The 7500-nt window shown below is 41.8% G+C and overlaps 1 pseudogene; it reads left to right on the top strand.

Moving 5' to 3' along the window:
- Positions 1-7500, top strand: part of LOC115018810 (RNA-binding protein 25 pseudogene) — an 11014-nt pseudogene that overhangs the window by 1907 nt on the left and 1607 nt on the right.

Raw genomic sequence — 7500 nt, 5'->3', positions numbered from 1 at the left:
AGGGTTGTGTACATGTAGCACGTATACTGCACTGTAATCGTTGTGTCTTCGAGTGCTTTAAAGCACAAACAGAACTGTGCTCTTGTGTAGATATAGGGCCGATCAGGAAGCGAGCCCACACACTGTCTGCTCGGCTCACACAGATTGGGGGCAGAGTGTTTCACCGCAGGGATGCCAGACGAAGTCAAGGACCGATGGTTTGAACAGACTCTATCAGAGGAAGGGGCGGGATTGAAAGAAAGGACACCATTCACCAAACAAAAAGAAAATGGCTTCACTGCTCCCCTGCTTGAGAAACAGGGTTTTATAAACTTGTTTATGCTGAGCAAGGAAAACGTCTATAATAAAGACAATTACAGCAATCACACTAACAAGCCTCCAAATGGGAACAGGACAATCGCTCTGCCAGGAACCTACATCGTTGGACAGATTCTTGTGTGTATTAACTATTTTTTACAGCTCAAGCGAGAATTCAGACTGAAAATAGTGAAAAAGAGAAAGAAATGGGTCCAGTTTGAGTTGTAGTTGTAGTCGTGAGAGTGTTGAGGGAGCTGGAGACGATGCAGCCAGTCAGATTTACTGTCAATTTGTCTCAGTCAACTGCAATACGGTGACAAAAAATCCCCTCTGTGGCCTCGTTCCCCTTCAAAGAAGTCTGTAAAACTGTTAAGATGGAGTCATTAAGCCAACATAGTTATTCATAACTCTTATGCAGATTGCAGTCCTAAGAGTCAAAAGGTGTACTTAGTGCGTTCTTATCGCTCTCACCGCAGTGTGATCAGGACAATTGAAACCTTCTCATGACACACACGTTTCCAAATCTTGCAAGCAAAGCTCCTCTTGTAGCAGCGCAATGCACCAGAGACAGAAGAGAACATGACGCTTATGTTTACTGCTGTAGTGATTATGTTATTATTATATAAGTGAGAAGCCCTGGTGATGCCGTGGCCTCATCACTGTTATATTATATTTTATTGCTGGCAATTGATCGTGACCTAATCCATTTTAACTTCAAGACAAATAATCCCCATCGCAGCTGAGCATTACTTTACAGAGAGTGCATGCAATGAGCCGTTTATTCTGTTGCATTATAACAACACAACAGCTGCACAGCAACGACTCCATATCAAGGAACATGTCAGGGTTTAATTTATTGAGTAAGTATAAATAAAAAAAGGAAAGGTGATAGTTGGACACGCAGAATTCAGCAAAATGAGAATTTGCAACTGACTTATTTAGAGTTATTTGCTTTAATTTGGAGTAAATATGAAACGTATTTTGTGTTTATTAAGGTAAAAACACATTTAATGTGTAGGACTTGATAAGTATTATCACTTTACAGACATGAAATACATAATTATGTTGTGTATTAAGAGTTTGCTGTATATGTATTGTTTTCTTACTTAAATATAAATATATATAGGAAATTCTAATCTAATCTCAGACCTTGTACTCCACACACCCACAGCAGATGCTGAATAAATTGCAGTCAGAATTGATCCTGATGGAAAACTAAAAAGAAACCCATGTTCTTCACCTCCCGTTAGCAGAGGGGAAATGTGCGGGGCTGGGGGCTTACTGGAACGACAATCATTAGATATACTACCCAGAATGTTCTGATTAGATTATAGCTGGAGCATTGTGCGGGTTGGAGGTGTGTGTGTGTGTGTGTGTGTGTGTTTGTGTTTGCAGAGGGCATAAATAGGTTATGGGACCTCTGGATGTTTTGGGGGAGGGTAACTGATTGCACCTCTTGCCATTGCTCAGATCCTGTGACAGGGTTTGCCCTGAAGGGGACTGTCATGTTACAATTGACCCCTTGGAAAGATTGTTGCCATGGCCACAAGACGCCTTAATGAACTAATGAATCAATGTGGCACACCTCAGCTCAGACACATCAGTGTCTCGTTGAGGGCGCAGAGGGAGGGAGTGACGGGGCGGGGGGCCGGGACTCCATACAGACACAATACAGTTTGATTTAAGCAGTGGAAGGGACCCAGGTGGCCAATTGTTCCCAAATGCAGTGATTCATAATGTGGGCAGCGCTCAATAACCAGCAGACAGCACACTTCACATTCATCTTTTCCTAAATTGCATTAACAAGACATCTCGGACTGTGCCACCTACTTTCTACTTCACGTAATGGAGAGACTGTAACTACTTGTGTGTGTGTGTGTGTGTGTGTGTGTGTGTGTGTGTTTTGTGGAAATCTTCTTTGAGTTCTCAGAGAGATTTTTTCACATATTCCATCTATGATGTAAATTATTCAGTCCCGCATTAATAACTCCATTTTAAAATGGAGAAAAGCTTTTTTTGCTTTGTTACTGAGAGTGAGATGAAAGGACGCGGTTAGCCTAGCTTAGCATAAAGACTGGAAGCAAAATAAAACGCCTCCCAACACCTCCAAAGCTCATTAGTTTACTTGCTGTATATGCATTCATTTAATCTGTGCAGTATGGGGACTGTTTCTATGTATTTATACTTCCTGGTTCACAACACATACAAATAGATTTGATAGATTCCTATTGTCTGAGAACGACCTGGGACACATCCTGAAACCTGTGCTCGTCGGCTGTATCTGGCAACCAACATCTGATGTAGCTGCAAAGAATTATGCGATGCCTGTAGCTGTCGTAATATTGAGATCCAATCACAAAGCAGGCAGAACTGAGATAACAAGAACGCTTTTGTGTAAAGGCAAAGGGCCTGTGAAATATGTAATTTCCCAGACAACACAGATACAAATCACATGTTAATGCCCAGGTGGGTCATAAAGTGTAATCTCAGGATGGTGCTACAGACCGGCGGCAAGGGATTTACATTGTTTTACATACGGTTTTACTATAAACAGTCTGTGGGTAAGAGAGAGTACAAACAATATCACTTAATGCACTTAGTTACTACAAGTTTCTAAAGTGCATTAAAAATCCAGCTCCTCCTCGAACACGTAACGCAGACGGTTATAGCTCAAATCTTTCTCAACATTTCTCTCTGACAATACACAGAGCAGCTTTAATGATGTGGCTCTTGAACGTGTTCAGTAATCCTGGTGAAATTCAATTCAGAAAAGAAGCTTGGGCCTTCAGGCAGCTCTGATAAGGCAGCTTTACACTCCCCCCTCCTCAGCCACATTAGGATGGCAGCCCTCTCAGCTGTTTACAGCTCCACAGACAAGAAATAAGAGCTTCGCTGCTCTTTACTGGAGGTTCTCACACGCTGAAAATTCATTGCACTTAAAATTAGAAGTTAGTAAATGCAAGCAATGTCTTAAACAGACCTGGTGACAGACCTTTTAACTCCTCACATACTAATGTGAGATAGTGTGTCTTGTTTATGCATGGGAAGGTATGTGACAGAGGGTTGGCCCCTTGAAACTGGCCCCCTGCAACTTGACTGACAACTCCAAGTGCAGCGGGTAACACTATTAACCTCAACCCATTCAATCATCCAATCACATAAAAAAGTCAAGTGTGTAGTATTCCCCAAGGTGTTGACTATTCGCAGTGTACACACTTGCTACATTTTAAAATCAGAGGGGTCAATTTAAGGGTACAAGGTTCCCCTGAAAGTGCACATCTAATCTGTGTGTGTGCTTTAACACAGTGGAGCCTCGTTATTCTGTGTATTCTGCTTATTAGTGCTGCAAACACACGTTCTCTTTAACCTCTTAAGCTGAAAGAAGCTTTTTTGTTGACATTTATTACAAGTGAAACCCAAATGTGTGCTGTTTCATTGTGATACTGTGCAGGGCTGCAGCATTATTGTGTTCCCCCTCCGCAGACAGCAGTAGTTGCTTTGTCCAGGGAGGTTTTTATAGTGGCAGCTGCCAGCTTTATGTTTTCTTTAACTGTTTTGTTGCATTTAGTGTTTTAGTTATTCAGAGTGCAATGCGTTAGCTATATTGTGTCATTTTAGATATTCTGGGACCCTCACCACAGCACCTCGTGATTTAATGTCCAGAACCGACGTTCACTGCCAAAGCAGGAAGTGGTGTAAGCTTTACGTAGTGGCGGTCCTGAAAACTGAAGCCAATGTAAAGGAGCCTTAAACTTGCATTCTGTGTAACAGCCAGCAGGGGGCGACTCCGTCGGATTGTATAGAAGTCTATGAGAAAATGACCCGACTTCTTTGCTTTATTACATCAGTAAACATTTTCCAAATTAGTTCAATGTCTGAATCTGCATTTTGGTCCCATGTAGAGTAAGATAGACGATGAAGCAGGGTATATTTTAGGGCGTTGGTTGCCTTGTGATTGGCGAGTCGCTACCACGGTGTCGTCTGGTCTTAGTGTTAGAACTTTAACCCTTTCAGTATTCAGTTCATGAAAGATAATTGTAACATCGACTGAGCTCCACCTTCTTTTATCACTTATGGTTCCAAAAAAACAAGATGGCACCGGCCAAAATGTCAACCTCGAGGCTTCTCCACTACGTCCATTACTTATATACAGTCTTTGGTAGCGATGCGGAAGTGTTTGAAGGTCGTCTGACTTTCAAACAGGACACCAGAGTTTTCTTTCCCTTACCTTGACGATTCTGTAGTGTCCATGCGCAGATTTTGTAGAAAGCGAGAATAACTGGACGTAAATAAAAGTTCCCTCTGACTGTAATGTAGGTTTTGCAGAATCCTGATGTTCTTGTGCAGACAGCTGGCCAATAACTTAGTCCGGAGCCAAACAATTCATCAAATATTGACCACGCTGCCATTAAATCTGCTGTGTTAATCATATTTCCCCCCCGAAGGATAAATCCTGATGTTTCTGCTGACCTGTTGACCCTTCCCTGACCTGTCCCCAGGACAAACAATCCACTTGTACAAAGAAATATTAGATTCTAATGAGCCATGACATTTACCGACACGCATTTCTGTTCCCCCCCACTGTTTCCAATTTGGACACCCTATGAGCTTTCCAGGGATCCCACCCTTAAGACACAACGTCAGCTGTTCATGTAAGATGTCTCATAATGTCATTTATAGTTTGGCATTACATTTGCTGAGCTGATTCACCCCTTTGGTGCACGCTTTACCAAACAGCTCTGTCATTTCCTCATCGTTTCTAAGGAAGTTTCCAGGAAATAACTTATGAAATAATATTTTTCTCCCTGAGAGACATCTAGACTCTAGAAAACATTCATTCATTTAAGATTTAAAATGTGATTATTTATATATTTTGTAATTTCTTCTTTGTCTTCTTGTGCTTGTTATTGTTCTCTGTAACGTCTTCATGCTGCTGTCTCTGTCTTCCTTGTAAAATGGTTGATGTTTCAGTTTCTTTTCTTCTGTCCTAACTGTTTACGACAGGAAGACTTCCTGTTTCATCTGCGGAGTGAACGCAGGTACACGCTCTGTGATGGCAGAAAGAACATCAAGCATCATCCGTGCGTACTCTCACTTCAGCTTTGTTGTGTGTGCATGTTTACAGCCCGGCTCAGAGTGGAGGGCACGTGAGGATTTAAAAGGGAAATGGTAACCAGGGGGAACTGTAAATAGCTGTGACCTGCGCTCTGCAACAATGGCTGCAGTGAAAGTAACAATGACAGCTGAGGCTTTGGAAGCTTTTTTTACTCTGTTTTGTGCTGAAAAGATGGAAACAAAGGCAATAAAGTGGACGTCTGTAAAGAAAAGCTTTTCAACAAGGCAACACAAGCAGTAATGTGATATTTTAAACCTGTCACAGTGGGGGGGAGTTGTGTGTGTGTGTGTGTGTGTGTGTGTGTTAGTATTTCAGCTCTCCTGCATGTGTGAGTCCCTGCAGCTTCTTCTTCTCCCAGAGTCCTCAGAGTTGTAAGCACAGGACCATCTTCTGAACTTCTGGGCTTCAGTGTAAAACACGTGTCCTGGTTACCTCTGTTCTCCTGAAGACTCGTGTCCTTTGTGACCTTACGATGCGTTTACGTTGACAGATTTATTCTGTTCGACGCTTTATCTTCAACTGTCAGGCAAAGAATATTTAATTGGTTTGTATTTTGAAAAGCGATAAAGTGATTCAGTGGCTGTACATCACAATTATATTCCTGGCAGTGTGGAGGCGGTTAGACCATCATGAGGAAAATAACATTTATAGAATAGATAAATAAACAGTTAAATTCATAAATACAATGAGAGTTTTGGATATTCTTAGTGAATCTGTGCCAAGGAGCACTGAAGCTGCTCCGGAGGCTCATGCTGAGACAAACTGTGTTAATTCAAAGAGGCGTTTTTTTATTTCTTTTTAGTTTTACAGTTAAATCCGGGCCAAAGGTTTTGATAAATTGAAAAAAAAAAATAGTTTAGAGCAGGGGTGTCAAACATGCGGCCCGGGGGCCAAAACCGGCCCACCAGAGGGTCCAATCCACTATTGTTAAAATTGCAATTTTTATTCTTAAGAACTTTCAGGATGTTTATAATGTTTAGTAAAAAGATTAAGTTTGAACATTTTCAGAATGTATTTGTACTTTTTTGCACTAAAACGAAGGAAACATTTGGAGTTGTTGTTATTTACAGGTTATTATGCTGTGATGTTACTGGTCCGGCCCACCTGAGATCACATTGTGCTGCATGTAGCCCCTGAACTAACATGAGTTTGACCCCCCTGCTGCATGTGGCCCCTGAACTAAAGTGAGTTTGACTTTGAAGCATTGAAGCTGCGATCACAGTGATGTGTGGCTGTAGCAGAACTTTGTGTCTTTTACTGCCAATCACAGGAATATGGTGTTGAATCATATTTCTCCTGAATCAAAAAGTTTCTGTTTAAAGGAAAAGTGAACACACACACACACACACACACACACACACAAAGTAAATGACAACCCTTCTTTACAAAAGGACAGCTGTAGCGTTACATTGCTGCTGTGATTCCCTCTGCACCACTGTGTGTGCAGGATCCCTGCACCTGACACGCGGACGCTTCTCTGCAGGAGGCTGCAGCGTGTTTATTCTGCAGGGTGATTGTGTTCAATCGCACGGAGGACAAAGTGTCGTGATTAATTTTCTCTTGGCTCAGACTAAATTGGCCATCTGGCTTACACGAGCACACAGTGTGTGTGGGAGTGGGCCTATTGACCCACTTCATTGTTCATTCTTTGGCCCCTCAGGGCCAAATTTTACCTATATGTGGGTCAAGGACTCTGTGCGACGCAGTTGTGTACGATTGTATATGTAAATGTCGACTCCATATATCTTTCTATGGACATACAGGACTGCAGTGTGTGCTGAAGAAGTTAGCATCTTAGCATTTCCATTAGATTTTGGATTTTTGTAGAAAATAAGGAAACTTTTATGATACTTACATGGTTTTTTTTGGCAAACTTTTATCACTGTTGTGGTTTTTTGAAGCAGAAATGCTTTCAGCAGTCGTAGAAAGTAACATCTCAGGTCCAGTATCCACCTGCAGGCCTCAGGTGTTTGCTTTCAGGGCCCCTAAACACACACACTTCCTACAGGCCTCACTGTGAGCAGAGCATCTTTTGGTAATAAAAAGTATTTCTAATAAAAACCAGTTTACAGTGAGCGCTGTGGATT

The sequence above is a fragment of the Cottoperca gobio genome, chromosome 14, assembly GCF_900634415.1.
Source record: "Cottoperca gobio chromosome 14, fCotGob3.1, whole genome shotgun sequence".
NCBI lineage: Eukaryota > Metazoa > Chordata > Actinopteri > Perciformes > Bovichtidae > Cottoperca > Cottoperca gobio.
This window is presented reverse-complemented; position numbering and strand designations above follow the sequence as displayed.